This window comes from Panthera tigris, chromosome A2 (genome assembly GCF_018350195.1).
Source record: "Panthera tigris isolate Pti1 chromosome A2, P.tigris_Pti1_mat1.1, whole genome shotgun sequence".
NCBI lineage: Eukaryota > Metazoa > Chordata > Mammalia > Carnivora > Felidae > Panthera > Panthera tigris.
In genome coordinates, this window is record NC_056661.1 from 48,418,843 (window position 1) to 48,438,569 (window position 19,727).

Consider the following 19,727-nt stretch of genomic DNA (forward strand, 5'->3'; position numbering starts at 1 on the left):
TTGGGGTCATGTATCAGAATTCATTGGCCTTTGGGTCCTGTTTCATAATATAAGGAGGGGCACACAGTTATATAGGAAATTGACACCTAAGACTTCTTTTCAGCTAGAATTGGAAAGGACAGGGTAGTTTACTGAAGCAGGAAAGGAGATGTAAGTGGGGAAGACAGTGGAAAGAAAGAGAAAAGCAGAAGTAATCTATTTAGAGAAGACGTGCTCTTGGGGCAAACCATGGACATAAAATCATATAAATTTCCTACCTCAGGATGCATGGCATGCATTACTATATATAATAATTTAATGATCTGAATTCCACATACTTTAAGTTCCATTAAAGGCATTCCCTTGTTATGGAATTTTGTTCCATGAGATTCTAGGCACTCAGAACAGTCCCTCAATATGTATTTGTTGAATGAATGAATGCGTGAATCAATCAGGCAATATGACATCAATCTCAGTACCCTTCTCAAATCAGTTACCTGCTTTATGTAGTATCATCTGAGAAGATGATACTATATGATACTACAATATTATTAGTTTCAAACGGAAATGTGATTTGATTTTAGAAGTTGAGATTATTGCTTCTGTCACCTCATCCACTGTAGGAATTTACTGTACACAACCAATACCGGTCATGTAGCCTCAGGTTGGGCACTTCTAGTGATTTCAATGCTCTACTTGGTGAGCTAAATCGTCATATATATGCACAGCTATAATTTCTATAAAAACTTCCTTATATTTGCCTCCCTGAAGCATCCTACCCATTTGTCTTGTCTTGATATGATGCAACTACAGAGAAAACAATTTCAGTTTGAATACCATGTTGGCACTTCAGACATTTGTAGTCTATTGTCACACCACTGAAGACTTCTTTGCTTCAGGACAAACACCAGTATTTTTTTTTTTTCTTTTCTAATAATCCTGTGAAAGTATGTCTGGACCCTCTATCATCTGGTTTGCTCAAGTTTGCACTTCCTTTTGTTTTCAAAAATATCTTGGAGGCACCTGGGTGGCTCAGTCAGTTAAGCGTCTGACTTTGGCTCAGGTCATGATCTCACAGTTTGTGAGTTTGAGCCCCGCATTGGGCTCTGTGCTGACAGCTCAGGGGCTAGAGCCTGTTTCAGATTCTGCGTCTCCCCACTCTCTCTGTCCCTCCCATGCTCATGCTCTGTCCCTCTCTGTCAATAATAAATAAATGTTAAAAAAACTTAAAAAAAAATCTCTTCAAGAAAGGTAGTGCTCAGAACTGGATCTAGTACTCTTGATGTGGTGAGACCAAACATACACACACATATGCACACAAATAGAAAACTGTATTTCTATTAAATATAATTCTTATATCACAAAACATACATGTTTATTTCAAAAATAAAAATACAGAGTAGCCCAAAATATGCAACATCTTATATAATGGAATATAGAGATAGAGTAGTATTAAAAAGAACACCAGAATCATTTAAAATAATCTATTGCCCAAAGAAAAGCCCTTGCAAATCCTTTCAGATCTTTCATTTATTTGCTTTCTGTCACCTTATATTGGGTGCCCATTTGTGTGAATATCACACAAACACACATACATACCTATACACAGTTTTACCTAAATAAAGATGTAGTGTTTTAAACATGTGTTTTAAAATTTAATGTAAGTATTGGACATTATTACATGGCTATAAATTTAGTTCTGTATCAAACTGTGCAAATTCTTGGCTGATGGGTTAAATTCAGCCTACAAACATTTCATTTGCCCTCTGGGCCTGCACAACATTTGAAAAGCCTGGAGAATTCACAGCTTCTCTTGAAAATTGAAAAATCTGGTGATGCTGGATGTACAACTTAATGTGAATGTGATGAAATCTGAATGGCTTGCTTTTCACTGGGCAGGTGTTCTCCAATGGGCATAGCCATCAGCATTATGTGTTTCATACAAACAGTCTGTAAGAACACCTCCTCCTAAGGTTGAGTTTGTGTTCTGTGAACATCATCACTGTAATAGCTGTAGAACTACCTGCAATGGATAGAACATTTTGTTAGACTTTAATGTTGGTTCTGTGTTTCTCCCATTATGAATAGTGTTGCAGAACACATCTTTGTACAGTGTGTTTACCCAGTTGCTTGATAATATTATGATGAACCCCTAGACCAGAAGCAGAATTATTTGGCCAAAATAGACTTAGTAGTTTTAGAACTTATCCTAGGCCTTTAAATATCATCAGGTCCACAAAACACCCTGCATTTAATTTTTTTTTAAATTACAGTATAATTAAAATCCAGGGTTATATTAGTTGCAAGTGTACATTATAGTGATTCAACAATTTAATACATTACTCAGCGCTTATTATGATAAGTGTACTTTAAAAAAAATTAAAAATATGTATTTATTTTTGAGAGAGAGTGAGACAGATCGTGAGTGGAGGAGGGGCAGAGGGAGAGGGAGACACAGAATCCGAAACAGGCTCCAGGCTCTGAGCCGTCAGCACAGAACCCTATGTGGGGCCCGAACCCACAAACTCCCAAGATCATGACCTGACCCAACAAACTGAGCCACCCAGGTGCCCCAGGTAAGTGTACTCTTAATCCCCTTCGTTTATTTTATCCATCTCTCCCACCCACTTGCCCTCTAATAACCACCACTTCTCTATATTTAAGAGTCAGACAGCCTGCATTTTTCATTTGCACTGTTAGACAAAAACTTGACCACTGTATATGTAAAAACAAAGTTAAAAAATGGAATTGTTCAAAGATATGTAGTAAGTAAATTAGTATTTTATTGTAGAGAAATTGTAAAGTGTGAAAAAATATAAAGGAAAAAATAAATATACCTATACTTATAGTACTTCGAGATAATTACTATTACCTTTTTCATTTTTGCTTTTTCCACATATATGCATATATGTTTATATGCACATATGTTTACATAGTCATATTTTATGCATATATAATTTAATAATGTTAAGTCTGTGGTCATACCACCCTGAACACTCCTGATCTCATCTAATAATGTTAAGTTACACTGTTTATTTAATTTTTATTTCTGTTACATTTTTACCAAATACTATATTATGACTATTTCTCATAGAATCTAATATTCCTCATTTAGGTAATTTGCAAGTTGCTTAATATTTCAACATATGGGATCACTTATTTAAATAATCCCCTGTTGTTGGACATTTAAATTATTTTCACATTTTTCCTTTTATACCTAATGTTGCAGTTAATGCCATTGTACCCAGATTTCTGTGACTTCTTTTATTTATACCATCAGAATAAATTTCTACATGTGTGATTACTAAGCAAAAAATCCAATATGTACTCATACAATTTTTTAAAAATTTAAATCAGACGTTTACATTCACAATTACATGAATTATGTTTATTTGTTGTGCCCCTTTGTTTTACCCTCTTGATAGATGATAAATAAATAGATAAATGGATAGATAGATATTTTAATTTAACACACCCCTCACTGATCTTGTTGCCTCATACCTGTGCCACATCTAACCACATTTGCAGAGTTTGGGCATTAACTAAACATTTTCCCAAAAATCAGTTCAGATTTCTTCCAAGATTGTTGCTCAGTAGTGCCCCCCTCCTCAGGTACTAAAAAATGCAATTTGAATGATTTGGTAAAGTTTGTTAACATGGATGTGAGTCATCCCCACAATGTTTCTGTCAGAGCTTCCTATTTGGGGCTAGATCCACAGAAATCTCACAGCATTATTTGCAGTGAAGTTGCATTGATATTTCATGTACAGCTCACGCATATGAGGAAGCAATATCTGTGAAAGTATTTAAATATGAAAATAATTATGTAAATGATAAATACTATTTATTAGTAAGGATAATTAGTAGTTGTCAAGCAGATCCTCTTCTGCCAGAGTGCCACATACCTTTCAAAATGAATGCTTGTGATGAATAATATTTGGAGAAGGGAAAAAAGAGTTTTCTCAACTTTTTCATCACAGCCCAGGTATTGCCAGGCAAACAACTTGATAGAATCAATAGAAGCATAGTTAAGCAGGTGATAATCTCCTCTTGGCCTCCAATATATCACTAAATGGCTTTTTCATGGATAGCAGTTCATTGAAAGGTTGTAATTGTAGCCTTCTGCTGTATTTGCCATTAGAAAATTTCCTTTTAAATGGAGCATGCTGTGTTAATAAGTAGTGGTTTTGCGAGCTCTTGTTTGTCATTCACAATTATTGGGTTCCCCCATATTTGAATTGGCACATGAAATGCCAGTTATAGTATTTGTAAGTGATTTTTCTATCTGCTTTTCTGGTTAGAAGCCCTGTTTAGATGCTTAGGTAATGTCTTGCTCCACTTGTTCTCTGCTAGCAAATGAGAGAGCTGCACAGGATACCCACAGCCTTCTCGAAAACTGAGAAAACATTGGAAGGAGATGGTGATATCTGTAGCACTGTCAATCCTCTCTATTCAGCGTGATATTGTTATTATAGCACAGGCTGAGTTGTCAACAAAAATCAGAGTCAAAATAGTCCAGGTAGGGAGGTATGGGAAAGGGGTCATTTTAATTACATAAGTGTAGTACATCTGGTTGGCAAGAGGGCCCATATTCATCTTGAGTAATGCAGAGAGCTTCTATTCTCTTTCCTTGCCCTCATTACTAATCTGTTTAGGTCTCCATTCCTTCCTGACCACCTCCCCCATCTTATTGGCTGCTCTTTTCTGTACTTGCTTTGAAATATCTGCTGGAGACAGCACTGAGAGCACAGGGCCTGATCTCTGCAAAATGAATCAGTTTTTTATGATCTGCACAAAATAAAAAGAGAATAAGGAAATTAGTGAAAGGTATAATTGAATAATTATACCATGGTACCCTGCTTGTAAAGATGATACAGCAGACTTCCGGCCATGTTATCACCCAGCAGGTGTGGTGTGCTTCGCTTCTCTTCTCTTCTCTTCTCTTCTCTTCTCTTCTCTTCTCTTCTCTTCTCTTCTCTTCTCTTCTCTTCTCTTCTCTTCCCTTCCCTTCCCTTCCCTTCCCTTCCCTTCCCTTCCCTTCTCTCTTCTCTTCTCTCTTCTCTTCTCTTCTCTTCTCTTCTCTTCTCTTCTCTCCTCTCCTCTCCTCTCCTCTCCTCTCCTCTCCTCTCCTCTCTTCTCCTCTCCCCTTTTTCCTTCTCTTCTCTTCTCTTCTCTTCTCTTCTCTTCTCTTCTCTTCTCAACTTCTTTCTTGGCTGGAACAAAAAACAGTCTTCTTTCTTGGCTGGAACAAAAAACAGTCTCTACACCTGGCTCTGTTTACATAGAAAGACTTGTTAAAATGAACATCTATAAGAAGATTTTAAAAAACTGATTAGCATCATAAGAAGCCATAGGAAAGGTAAAAGGTGCTGATCACACACATTGCTTAGGTACTGCTGGAGTGATTTCAGGGTTGATGGAGAGTATATGAGCCCTAGATCTTTCTAGCATCAGATGGAAACAACTGTCTCCCTCAGAGATAACCCACTGTTACCTCTTCTATGAGATAGGCCCCTGTAAATGTGGTATCTGTAGTGATCATCTAATTTTCTCTAACCCACATGTGGCTGTGGAATAAAATAAAGCTAATGTGCAGCCGAACAAGTGGTATTGAAATGATAGGAGCTCTGCAGTGGGACAGAGCTACATTAAAACCCCGAAACTATCATGCATTTTGGTTTTGTAAATTGAATAAATTCCTTAAATTCTCTGAACTGCAGTTGCCTTATCTGTAAAACGGACATGGAGTCCACCTTTGCTGGGTTACTGTACACATTAGAAACAATATATGTAAAAGGCACAGTACTGACATAAAATAGACTCTAAAAGTGGTGACTATAACTCAAGAAAAGTATTTTAACCAACTTAGGCAGTTCTAAAGCAAAATAATATGCAATAAAAACTTACTCAGAAGAACCTAGAAGTAGGCAAGGGTTAACTGATTGTGTGATTGGATTCCATGGCTAGGTCTCAGTACATGAATTCACATCCAAGAAGATTCTTGCTGTGGAGTGTAGGCAACACATTTCCAATTCATGTCGTCATAAGAACTAAACCTTTGTAATTCTTTGGTTTCTAAGTGTTTGATTTTTCAAACTTAATAATGCATTAGAGTACTCCTGAGTTTAGCTCTTACTAAATTATCAATGCTATAATTTTATACCTAAGATGCATGGTTCACTGAATGCAGGTAGAGAAAAATAAACATTTTAGACATGCTTATTCTGACTTCCTGAGTCTAAGGGGTGAAGTCCAGCAAAGCTGATGGTTGGTTATTTCTGCATGCATAAGTGTTAGATCAAGATGCTAATTTCCAGCTGCGTACCCTTTCAGATGGTCCCCTTTGTTTCAGTATAAGGATATTTCTTTCTCTGTATTTTTGAGAGTACATTAGTTCAGCTGTCCCAAGTGAAAACTATGAAGTCATTAAAGGGCACTTAGTGGCTCCCAGCTGGTCATTTCCCTCACACTCAGGAGCAGCCTTAAATGCTAACTCCCATCAGTTACTGGGATGCCCTGCATTTTGTCACTATCATTACCTTCACTACCACCATCATTATAATCACTCCTATTAATTCAGCACTTATAATGAGCCAGGCTTCGTATCCATTGACATTGCTCACTGCTTTATATATTTTAGCTCAGTTTGCTAGCTCTTGTCTTTCTCAAAAGGTTATCAAATCCTTTATTCATTATGTAAAAATGATATTAACGACTTAAATCAGAAAGGGCAAAACAGTATCATCTCAAGTACCCATTTTGAGTGATTCATAGTGGCTGCCAGAAGCACTGAGTTAAGAAAAATTTCTTTTTTTTTTTTTTTTTATATTTTAGAAACTAGATTTTATTCATATTTTGAATTAATGTGTTTTATAATATGGCAAAATAAGACAGTAATTATTGTGTTTGAATTGCTATGGACCGAGTCTCATATACATAAACTTAGGGTTTGTTTCTTGTTTTGTTTTTTTGGTAATCTTTTGAGTTCGGGATTAAATTTTATTTTATTTTATTTTTTTTTATTTTTTTTATTTTTTAATATATGAAATTTACTGTCAAATTGGTTTCCATACAACACCCAGTGAAGAAAAATTTCAAGACTGTGTAATGGGTGAAGGATACCATTATTGATTAGTAATGTCTGTCTTAGGTGAACGAAGAAAGAATAGACATAGGATATATGACACACAGTGCTGAAAGGCTCACTAATTTCCTTGCTCTCTGTAACCTTTTTGGAGATAGAGATAATGTTTCTGTTGTCCATCATGTTTCTCCACAGCTCATTTCCAGACCATTCATTTATTCCATCAGTCCTCTGCTTATTCCTGCTGAGTCTTCCCTGACTCAGAAACTCCATACATGATACCTCAGCCTGGATGCTCTGCTGAGCCCCCATCTTCCAAAGTGGCATCTACATGGAGGCCTTCTGTCTATCCTAAGAAATTCCCCCAGGTTATTACGTGTTGTGATATCCTTCTCTTTTCTGCCATAGTACAGATATGAATTTGTGATTATTTATTGGAATGTTTACTTGTTGTATTTATTGTTTCCCTTCCTGAACTCTAAACCCAATGAGCTCAAGAACTAAATCTCTTTTTGACCAGCCACCTTGTACCCAGCATACACATCTGGGAAAGAGTAGACATTTAATAGATATTTGTTGAAACAATGAATGCACTAAATTTTGGAGATTCAAACTTAATAAAACAGGGATCCTAGCTTCATAGAACTCATATTCTAGTAAAGGAGAAATATTATTAAGTAAATAATTTTTATACACTGTGATAAAAGAAATACACTCTGCTGGATGCAGGGACAGGTGTTGAGGAAGCATCCCAGAGGTGATATTAAGGTTGGGTTTTGAAGAACAAGGAGTAAAAATGGAACACAATAAATCTGGTAAGAAAAACTGAACACTTCAACTTGTGTTATCTGTTTGAACAATATGTTTCATGATTAAAGTTTTTTTTTTTTTTTATTAAATGCCAGCTACATTAGCATGTACCTATTGCATGACCCTAAAGGCATTTTAAAATAAATATAATGAATATTTTACCTTGAAAGGACACACAATTAGGCTTCTCCCACAAGGATATTCTTAGTGTTAAGCCCTTATCCTGCTTTTTACTTGATATATCCACTAATTGTTCTGATCCAGTGGCCTTGATGGAAGCTTGTGGTCCATTTGCTAAAGGGTCAGTGGGGATTATGTGACCACAGTCTTCTGAAATGACTCAAGATCTTCTACAGTTAGAGGGCATGTGGTTACAGTGGAATAATTTAGAGGAATGAAACTGCATTTGGGTTTTTAGGTTTACATATATGACTTGGATAACAAAAGAAAAATCATGACTAGTACACCAAGGGATGTTTACAACAAAAGATGGTTTTAGGTATTCTACTAACTTTATTACAGCTTCAATGTTAAATTATTAGGTATATTGATTGTAGCAGGAGGTAACATTTACCTTTGCAGCTGCAGCCCTTTTAGAAATAAGATGGAGTTTTGTGCCTTGTTGATTGATTGATTGATTGATTGATAAGGTAGAGATGAAGGAAGGGAGAGTTAAATTGAGAAAGCATGGGGCATAACATTTCTTTAAAAATCACATTTAACGTAACATGAAATTTAACAAAATGCAGGAAGTAAGGCTGAAAGGCAACACTCACTTAAAAAAAAAAAGAAAAAAGCTTTTATAATTACATTACAGCACTTGAGAGAGCTGTAGAGAGCATAGGCCTCTAAAATTTCCCCAAAACATGCTCATTCACCTTGACTAAATCAGGTGCAGAAAAGAGTTTCCTTGTTGAGTTGGTAAATCAGGATCATATCCAGGCTCTAATTGGATCCTAACACTGCTGCAGCTCTATATGAATCCATATGTCATGTACAGATAGAAGCAGAAATAGTGTTTAAATCAAATGGATGCTGCTTACTTTAAGATGAAAGCTATCCAATGAATTTTAAATTAAATTGGAAGAATTTATGCAAAGTCAGTGCCATATTCAGCGTCTATTTTATTTGGAGTATAGGAGGCCACTGATGTAAAATGCATCTTGAAACTTGCTTCAGAACAAACTAAAATAGGAGCAAGGGGAAACAAAGTGAATATAAGCCTTGGATTACAAGATCAAACCACAGTGTTAGTCCTGTTCCTGAGATAATAAAGATTAGTGCTGTGCCCCATACCTATTTTGTAATCACATAGGCTACATTTTACCAAATGTTTAATTTTATTTAAAAAAAAAACAATAAACAAAAATGTTGATTATTCTCAAAGTCAGGTACAAAACTGTGCCAAAATGATACTATTATTCAGAGAAAGTTAAGCAAAGGGAGCGCCTGGGTGGCTCAGTTGGTTAATCTTCAAACTCTTGATTTTGGCTCAGGTTGTGATCTCACAATTCATGAGTACAAGGCCCATGTCAGGCTCTGCACTCACAGAGCAGAGCCTGCTTGGTATTCTCTCTTTCCCTTTCTCTCTGCCCCTCCTCTGCTTACGCTCAGTCTCTCTCTCTCTCTCTCTCTCTCTCTCTCTCTCTCTCTCTCTCTCTCTCTCTCATACAAAATAAATAAACATTAAGAAAAGAAAAGATTAAGCCAGAATAGTAATTATTTTATTTATTGGTCAATCTAAATGGCAGGAAATGTAAACTTACAGACTTCTTTTTGTCAACTGAGAGATTATATGGAGAGAAGTCAATCAGATCAAGGTGCAGGTTAAATAAGCATACATTTGGGGATAAATGAGTAAAATAAGGAGTTTTTAGAGTTAAACCAGTGCCAGTGAGCAGCTGGCAAACTCACTGTGGGCATGGGGAGAACCATTCTTCCTGACTGCCAGTAGACATGATGGTCCATTCTACAAAAAAGAGGGTAGGATTGCCCACTGATTATGTCCTAGCCTATTTATTCATTCACTAGGATGCAAGACCTTTAAAAACTTACAACATGGTACATAGGACATAATAGGTCCTCAATAAATACCTGTTGAGTGAATGAGTGAACTGTAAGAAAGTCTGTTTTCTAAGAGATACTCAGTGACATTTGTTCATTCATTTCTTTTCATTTATCATTCAACAAGTTTTTGGTTTTTTTGTTTTGTTTTGTTTTTTAATGTCCCTTTTTTGTCAGGATCATGTTGTGGAAATATATAATAGTAATCAACAACAGCAACTGTCCCCTGCTCTCCTGGAATTTAATGATATTGGGAGAAACCAATATTGAAAAAGAAAATTAACTAGAGAATATATAGTTACAATCCAAGGTTAGTTCATGTTAGATACTTACCCTAAAGTTAACATGAATATGTTGAAGGATTTTAAGTGTATGTGAGTATTTGTTGGTCTTTGCAGAGTGGGGAATGTATGACTGGGCATATCTTTGGAAGATATTTGATGGTTATGGAGAACAGGCATAGGGATGGAAAGAGTGGACATGGCTATTATTAGATTATTGCAGTGCAGGTGAGATATGATCTAGTCTAGATGAGGTTGGTGGCTGGACAAAAGTGAGATATACAAGATTAAGGAAATATTTAGGGTATATTAGAGCAATAGGACTTGTGAAATGTTTGTTTAATAAGAAGCTTTCAAGGGGGTCTCCGACATTTTAGCCTCCCATAATGTTTGTATCATGCTCTGAGAAAAAGGAATATTTAAAGATGACCAACCTTTTTATGGTGGAAGGGTCAATATAATTGGTTTTATCTTAGACATGTTGAGTTTGATGTGCGTTTGAGATACCCCAAAGCTTGAAGACATTGAGTAATTAAGTGGAGACATACATACATGTATATGTATTGATGTGAGATTGCTGTGAAGACAAAAGTTGAGTCTTTGATATATAGATGGAAAATTAAGTTGTGGTCATGGGTAAGACTACCCAAGGAAACAAAGAAAGGGCCTAGAGCTTGATTTTGATGAGCTCCAACAGTTAATAAATGGGCTATTGAATTGGGCTCCCAAAGAACTTTAGAGAAAATAATTGGAGAAATATAAGGGAAACTGGAAGGAAAATAATCATGAGGATAGTGTGTTTCTTGAAGGAAGAAGATATCAGCAATATCACACACTATTTTGATCCAGTAGTAGGTCTAGAAGCCAGATAGAGAAATGGGAGAGTGAGTGGGAAGTAAGTAAAAAGAGTCAGTAAATAGAGAGGAGGAATATACTTTGTATTAGTTAGGGCTGTTTTGATTTTACCTTTGATCAAAAGAGAAGTTCAAATATAAGGATAAAGAGGGTGTTCAAAACCTCAGCGCAAAGATACATGCACATCTCAGGAACTTACAGGACCCGGGAACAGAAGCCTACTTGGAGACCAGGAAATGTCCTCTCTGGTTCCTCACTATTCGTTCTGCATATCTGCTTCATTCCTAGGCTGAATCTTTATTTATTTTTATGGTTTGTATTAAGAGAGAGAGAGTGAAAGAGAAAGATTCTCAAGCAGGTTCCATGCTCAGCGTTGGAGCCTGATGTGGGGCTTGATCCCACAACCCTGGGATCATGACCTGAGTCAAAATCAAGAGCCAGAAGCTCAACCAACTGAGCCACACATGAATTTGTTTTCCTCATTTTGCATAAGCTAGAAAGTAGAAACTGCTGTTACTTACAAGTTTACCTCTCCTTTCAAAAGGACAGACTATAGAGGAAACTCTCAGCGCTACTGTCTCATACCCCAGGGCTTTTTGTCATTGGCTCAGCTGGATCAGGCCCAATCACCTGCAGATGGAGAGTGTGGTACAAACATGGCTGTGCCATCTAATACCATATGGATAGAGGAGCAGGAGGGTCACTTCTTCTAGAGAACTATTAGGAAGAAATGCCTATATTTGCCTACCATGGTGATGAACTTTTCAACATTTATTTCAAGATGCAATTCATCAGAACCACTGGGTATGTTTTGTAAAAATGACAGATACCAGATTCTTATTCCAGATCTATTTTCCAAATGGAACCCAAGAATCTTCACTGCTAAGTTCCTTAGCTGGCTGCAACTCACTCAAGTTTGGGGATCAGTGCTCTAGAGGAAAAATCTTGGTTCAAGTAATTATCCACCACCTTTGAATGTCACATCCATTTTTAAAACTTTCACCTCTGCCACATCTCTTTCAAACCCATGGCACATAATCTGGAATTTGGGCTCAGAATTACCTTTTTTTCCCAGTTGTAGAAAAACTCCAGCCTGAAATGGTAAGGATGTGGAAAGTTCATCCCAGAAATATTCATAGGCAGATTTTCTTAATGAATAGAGTTTGTTACCTAAACAGTTCATAGGTGAATGTGATATTGATCATAGAGGCGTTATCTTTTTATACTTTTGTATACCATATATAATATTCATAGATAGATGTTCCATCACAAAATTGGCAGTGCTACAAGCAATTTCTTTTCTCTATTCTTGTCCATTTGCCCTTACAACCACACCCAGCCCCATTGCTTACACATATCAACCCCTTTGACCAAAATTAAAAAACAAAACCAAAGAAAACCATATATACTCTATCTCTGTGCCTTCTATTTGAACTACAGCTAAAATAATTGTGTTAATTTAGCTCATTGCTTTGTGACAGTTTCTTTCATCCTGCCTCCACTGATTTAGAGCATCATTCCTTAAAACCTTGCGGTTCTTGGGGCACCTGGGTGGCTCAGTCAGTTAAGTGTCTGACTTTGGCTCAGGTAAAGATCTTGCAGGTTCATGAGTTTAAACCCCCCTTTGGGCTCTGTGCTGACAGCTCAGAGCCTGGAGCTTGCTTTGAATTCTGTGTCTCCCTCTCTCTCTGCCCCTCCCTTGCTCACACTCTGCCTCTCTCTCTCTTTCTGAAAAATAAATAAACATTAGTAAATTAAAAAAAAACAAAAAACACTGACATTCCTGCCCCCAAGTAGGAGCATACTGAAAAGGGTCTATAGGGTAACCAACCCCCTCAGGTTTTCAATGAATATCATCATTTTATACATCCTGAGAAGTTTAGTAATATGTCAGCCCATTCTCTTTGGCCCATTGATCATTTCCCAAAATTACTTCACCTTGTACCCACCTTCCTCCATCTCCACTGCAACACATTAACCAGTACACCTAGAACATACATTAAACATAGTTTATTTGGAGAACTAGAACTCAATCCACATTATTCCTCCAATTAGATGGAGTGTTTCAGGTAGCAGAATGGGAGAGAAATTGATAGGCAATTCTCCTAGGATTCAATGATCCTTTTTTCTTGATTCCATAAAGTGAGTGAGACTGAATGATTATTCCCTTAAATCTGCAGCATCCACATTGCACTTTGTACTTAATGCTTTATCCTGCGAGTAATTCAATTAAAAGTAAAAGGTATTAAGTGAATAGTAAGTTTACTGGGTAGCTGAGTTGATAATTTTATTTTTTTACAAAGGAAATCTATTTATTTACATTTACATTGCAGGAATATGGCAATGCTCCAAGAAAAATGTGAAATTAACCTATACTCTCACACCCAAAGAGATCCATTGTTAGAAATTTAATATATACGGTTTATGCCAGTTTTTAAAATGTATTGCCTTTCAGCCTAAATTCCCTCCTTTTTACCTGCTCTCTGAAAATAGATACAGTTTCTTTAAATAGTCTTTCCTTTGCCAGCTGGCGTGATTTTCGCCTTTACTAGTAGATGGCATTGAGGGGCATTGCAGAAAAAGGTTTTGCTTCATGATGCCAGTGTGCTTCCTTGTCAGCCTCCTGGTGGCTTCTCCAGCGTCCCATTCCTATGACACCTGTGATTCTCTCAGTACCCAGCTATGCAACGCATGCAGTTTCCTCCAGCATTCACGGTTGCTCTAGCACCCAGCTCCTGCAGCGCTGAGAGCCTCCTCAGTGTCCAGCTCCCACCGTGCACGTGTCTCTAGTAGCTGACCTCAGCAGTACCTGGTAGCCAGCAGCTTCCCCCAGCATGTCCTGTCAGCAAGTTTTGCAGTGGTGTGCCTCCAGTGAGAAATCTCACCATGAACAGCTTTCCCTGGAAGTGTAGAAGGTGGATTTCCAGCAAGTCACAGAGGGCATATTTCCAGAAAGTTTCCTCATGAGGCATCATGGCAACTTCACTATCTGGTGATCCTTGGTCATGCTCTCTCTAACCTGGTCTGGACCTCAGTCCTGTCAGGAGGGAGGAGAGCTTCCTTCTAAGAGGGAGGATTAGTGGCTATTCCTTCTATCTGGCATCTCTATATATTTTATAGTTCTTTACTCATCACCAGCTGTGCCCTTATTACCTATGCCATATTTAATAATATTTTTTATTAAACTTTCCATGGTCAAATTACTATGTGGTTTTCCTCTACTAGTTGAACACAGAATAATGTCCAAGTTTCCCAATCTAATACTGATGTGTGTATTATTTTAACTTTTAAAAGGATTGTGAACCCCTTTATTCACAACATTCTTCAAGTTTGTACACCATTATTTCAATGGTTGCAAATTAGCCTGTATTGTAGTGCATACTTCATATTTTTTCTTTCATCTCTTACTTGTTTTATACACACAGATATGTATATTTACACTGTTCTCATTTTCACAATTGTAAACAATGCTCTAGTAAACATCTTTGTACACATTCTTTGCACATATCTATAATTTTATTGCAACTAGCTCTTGGTCATTTGGACATTTTAGGCAGAAGCAAATGATGAATATATCACATAAAGTGCTTTATGTATTTCCAGGGGACTACTGAGAATATTATTTAGTGCTGTAATGAAACATCAGAAAAAAGTGAGGAAGTCATGGTTTTTATTGTCTTCTGCCAAACTTTCATAGCAAGAATCTGAAAAATATCTCATCTAGCACAAGAACTGAAACTAGATTTGAGATTGAGCCATTAAATATCAATTATCATAAATCATTTCTAGCTGCTTTTCTGATCAAATATTTTCCTGTGTTGTACAGTTGGGGAATGCACCTCATCAAAAGAATGGGAGGTGAGAAAGAAGTAAATGATTCAGGGTATCTTGGTGTTTCTTAGAGTGCTTTGAAAAAACAAAGTGTTAACCTGAATGTCTTAAACAAATTGAACTTGGCTGATTTTGAGTGTTTACAGAAAAGAACTCCTTCAGCTTCAGCTGGAAACCCAAATCACTGGCTCCATTGTTGATGTCTTTTGACATGACTACATCCCAGGCATAAATAATCTCAAATATTGAACTAAACATATCTTAACTATTGAGAATCTTTCAGGATAATTTGAACTAAGGGAATGATCATGACTGGCAACCATTGAAAGTTCCCTCTTACCAGGAAGTATGTGGAAGCAATGCCTTTTAGAACCAGACATGCTTCAGAGACTTAATTCAATGTTTGCTTTCAATTTGACACTGATGTTTGCTAAGTGTTGAGCCATTTGTTGCTTTGCAAGTGAGATTGTGCTAATCGCAGAACATGAAGGTGTAACATGTATTATGTATAATCACAATATAATAGATAGCTAGACACATGGAATCTTTGTTGTCACAGTCAGTATCAACAAAGCAACACAAGCACTGCACCTTATTGAGCACCTACTGTGTAGACAATATGCCCCTTGTTCGTGGGTTAGTTTAGCTAATCCTCACAAAGCTCTTAATAAGAATGTACCAATGACATCCCCATTTTACAGATGAAGACATTGGGGAAGAGAACACTTAGAAATTTGCCTCTGATCACACAGTTACCCATCTGTTCAGGCAGTGCACAGATTAGACTGTCTGACTTCAAGATCAGGTGAGTACAGTGGCCTAACCAATATGCATTATTGCTTCTCACATGTTTAGAGCTGAGAGAAATCAAATAGTGCACTTTAAAGAGGATCTTTTTCCACTTTAATTCAATCCCTTTCAGCTTTCATTTCAATGGAGTCTCTGTTGGATTTAATGTATCATGTAGAATTATCAAGTTAAATGACTGCATTTTTCCCTTAATTGACCATTTTGAACTGAATTGCTTGGATTTATCAGATATTTTATAGTGCAATATGGTCTAGCATAGCTATTACCAACCTCTTTTCCACCATCACCACACCTGACAAATAAAATTCACAAGTACAACATTTTATCCTGTGCTTCTCCAGAATTAATACACAAAGCTGTGTAATTAAAAATCTGTACTTTATGCCAGGACAGTTGCAACTCCATTCCTTTGTCTCCCATTTGTCCTAGGGGCTGCAGTTAAGGACCTATAGTCTGAAGTGGAGAGAGACATGATGGCTTGACAAATAGATCTTGAGCACCTATAACGTGTAAAGAGCTAGATCACTGTGGTAGGCTTGTTGAGGATTTAAAAATAATAAGACAGCCTAGGAAAGACAGGCATTGACACCATTGCCAAAAATCCCTTTAATCACAAGGCAGTGAAGAAAGGAGCAAGAAGTGGGGAAGATCATGTCAGCAGGGAGTGCTGAGTGTGGCCCATTCGCAAATTTCTTAATTGGAATTCTACTGTTCAAATATGGATTACTTCTGGGAAATTTTGTACCATGCAGGTTTTTCTCAGTGTTAAAAAAGAAAAAAGAAAAAGAAAGTCTGGCAAAGAAAGGGAAGGGACTGGAGATAATAGGAGCCAGTGTAGGTAGCACATGAGAAAGCTGTGTCTCATAAACAGGGGGAGGTCAATCCAAACTCAATCTCAAAGTATATTCATATCCCATAACATTAGAGAATCACTATCAGGGCCCTTGGTGCTTACTTTTTAGCAAGTAGCATAGCATAAAATCAAAAGAACTCAGTGTATAAACTCCCCCACCCCATATTTAAATTTACAATGAGATTAAGTACTTCTAAGATTCTATACATTTATTTATTTTTTGTGTAACAAGTCATACAAGATCACAAAATCACAGGATGCTCAAGGGAACTTAGTAAATATTTAATATAAACTTTTATTCTAGAGATGAGGAAATTCTAGCTCAAATAAGAAAAGTGACTGGATCCATGCACGACCAAATTATCTATACAAGAGTTGTAATCAGAAATGTTTACTTGTCCTATGCCCTAATGGTGTGATTTCTCTGCATCACCGTCAATCAATAAATCTGATTCTTCAAATACAGAATACTTTGGCTGGGCTTCATAGACTAAGATTTTTTTTAAGTGGGTAAAGGACCAAATAGTAGCAAAAATTAAGTAACTCTGGATTTTTTTGCAACCAGAGTTATTTGCATTGTTATTTTCAGCTCAGAGTGATAGATACCACATTTAAGTGGAAAATATATCTATTCCATATTTATAAATCTTTAGATTCTGCATGTGTCATGAAAATTGTAAGTAAGTTTTACAACACTGAGCTATATGAAATTAATTTCTATTCTGGGTCAAAAAGCTCCATGGTAGGCAGTTAATGCATAAAACACTAGTGATTGCAGCCCTAAGGGCTACATTGCCAGATGAAATTACAGATCTCAAATCCCATCATTATACTGGTATTTATTTTTTGTTTGTGTTATCTAAGGAATATATAGTCTAAAATTGAGTATTTACCTAATGAACAGGCTAAGGGTGTCTTCTGATTTCTTCCCCTGCAAATCTAAAATAAAGTGTCTAGTTGTGGATATTAACATGTTGTTCGTATGCCAGGGTACCAATGCCTACTGTTTCATTTCTCCATACACTTATAAAATGATAGTAAATGATAGTTGTAGGCCTCACTAAGGTAATATGGAGTGGATCAAAATGGAACTTGATAAAAATTGTATACCCTTCTTTAAATTAAACAACGACAATAAAAATGAAATCAAACAACTGTAGGTAAAAATTAAAGAAACATAAACAACTGCAGTAAAACCTTGGTTTCTGAGCATAATTCATTCCAGAAACATGCTTGTAATCCAAAGCTCTCATTTTTCAAAGTGAATTTCAAGAACCATTGGCTCAGTTGTGATCATGTGATATTTGGCATCACATACTACTCATATTGTAAGACATCACTCATTTATCAAGTTAAAATTTATTAGAAGTATTTGTTCATCCTCTGAACACTTGCAGAACAAGTTACTTGCAATCCAAGGTTTTACTGTGTAATAAAATACAAGGTATTTGGGAAGATATTAAATACTTAACTTACATAAAACTTTCAAATAATTTTTTTCATAATTTTTACTGGGAAAGTTGTCCTTGCTTCCACAAACATAAGTTTTCCCATCAGATTTTATGTTCCAATTTTTGATGATCACATTCATTAAGAAAATTTTAATATTTGTAACCATTTAAAAATTTTCAAGAGTTGATTTTTTTTCAAAGAATATAGTTTTTCTCTTTTTTCTTTTACATGCAAAAATTATCAAACTATCATCTTCTAGTGTGTATAAGATTGAATTCAATCCAACTTGTTGCTTTTATAAATATGTCACAATAACTACAGTGGGAGGCGCTGCTGTGTTAAAGCACCCACAGCTATGAGTCAGCCATATCATCTTTTTTTTTTTAACGTTTTATTTAATTTTGAGAGGGAGAGAGCACACACATGCATGAGTTGGGGATTGGCAGAGAGAGACAAGGACAGAGGATCTCAAGCAGACTTTACAGTGAGAGCAGTGAGCCTGATGAGGGAGGGGCTCAAACTCACAACCCGTGAGATCATGACCTGAGCTGAAGTTGGAAACTCAACCAACTGAGCCATGTAGGAGGCCCAAGGAAATCATATCATCTTTAAGTAAAGGCAGAGATAGGAACAACTACCTAAAACCATGCTGACAAGTTCTCCCTGAACTGCCACTCCGGACTTGTTGTACCCATGCCCTGGAACATGAGTTCTTCCAGCAATCCTACAGTCTTTTTTTCACTATGAGCATTGATACTGTACAGCTAGCTATTGCAGAAATTGTTGTCCAGTTGGTTGAACGTTGAGCAATAGTGGTGGAGCCATGGGTGTGAATCTTTCTTATTGTGCCTACCATCTGTGACCACTTTGATCCCCTATCAGATTCTGCCTCTCTAGGATCACCTTCCTGGGAGACCCCAGAGAGGCTACTCATGGCTGAATGTGAAGAGCTCCAGGATTTTAGGTAACCCTGGAAGCCCCAAGGGTTAAAGGGATCATTACCTCCTGCCCCACATATAAACATTAATTCACAACTGTATATCCAAGCAGAATGGTTGGGCCCTCTGCCTTAGGTATATGACTTTAAATAGCCTTGAAGAACCTTGAAAGTAATGCCCCAGATGGCAGACTTCTCTGTTTTACCCTTTCTTTATCTATACTAAACCTGAAGCTGAAATAGAGTTTTCATACTGAGAATGCACATTTATTCTTTGTCTACCACTTAAGGACAATCAGCAGGAAGGTAACACTTTGGACAAAAAATGAGAATTCAAATTAAGTTGGTGCTTTGCCCCAGCCAGGAAGGTTTATGGAGAGAAAGTGAGGAACAAGAGCAAAATAAACAAGCTCTTTTTGCTCCATTTAAACTCTGACCATTTGCCTTAACTGTGTTATTAATGATTTGAACAGATTTAGACACACCCACATTTCAATTTAACTTCAGAAAGAGTTTCTAAAGTCAATGGAATATTTTAAGTGGTCTGGATATTGAAATAATGTCTTTATTCTCTGTATACTCCAGTTTCTTCTTTCATTTGTTCATACTTGTATTCATTCATATATTCACCAAGTATTTGTTGTTGTAGACCTTACCTGGTATTGATCCAGGTACTGGACTAGAGAGGTTAGAAGGCATCATCATCACCTTGGAGGGTCTCCTCCAAGTCTTGAAGGGAGTCATATTGGTTAACATGTAATTATCATACAG

At 36.7% G+C, this 19,727-nt stretch overlaps 1 protein-coding gene across 1 annotated transcript in view; it reads left to right on the top strand.

Moving 5' to 3' along the window:
• The window catches only part of GRM7 (glutamate metabotropic receptor 7), an 860,397-nt gene that overhangs the window by 57,333 nt on the left and 783,337 nt on the right, over window positions 1–19,727 (top strand). The gene's annotated exons all lie outside the window — the stretch shown is intronic.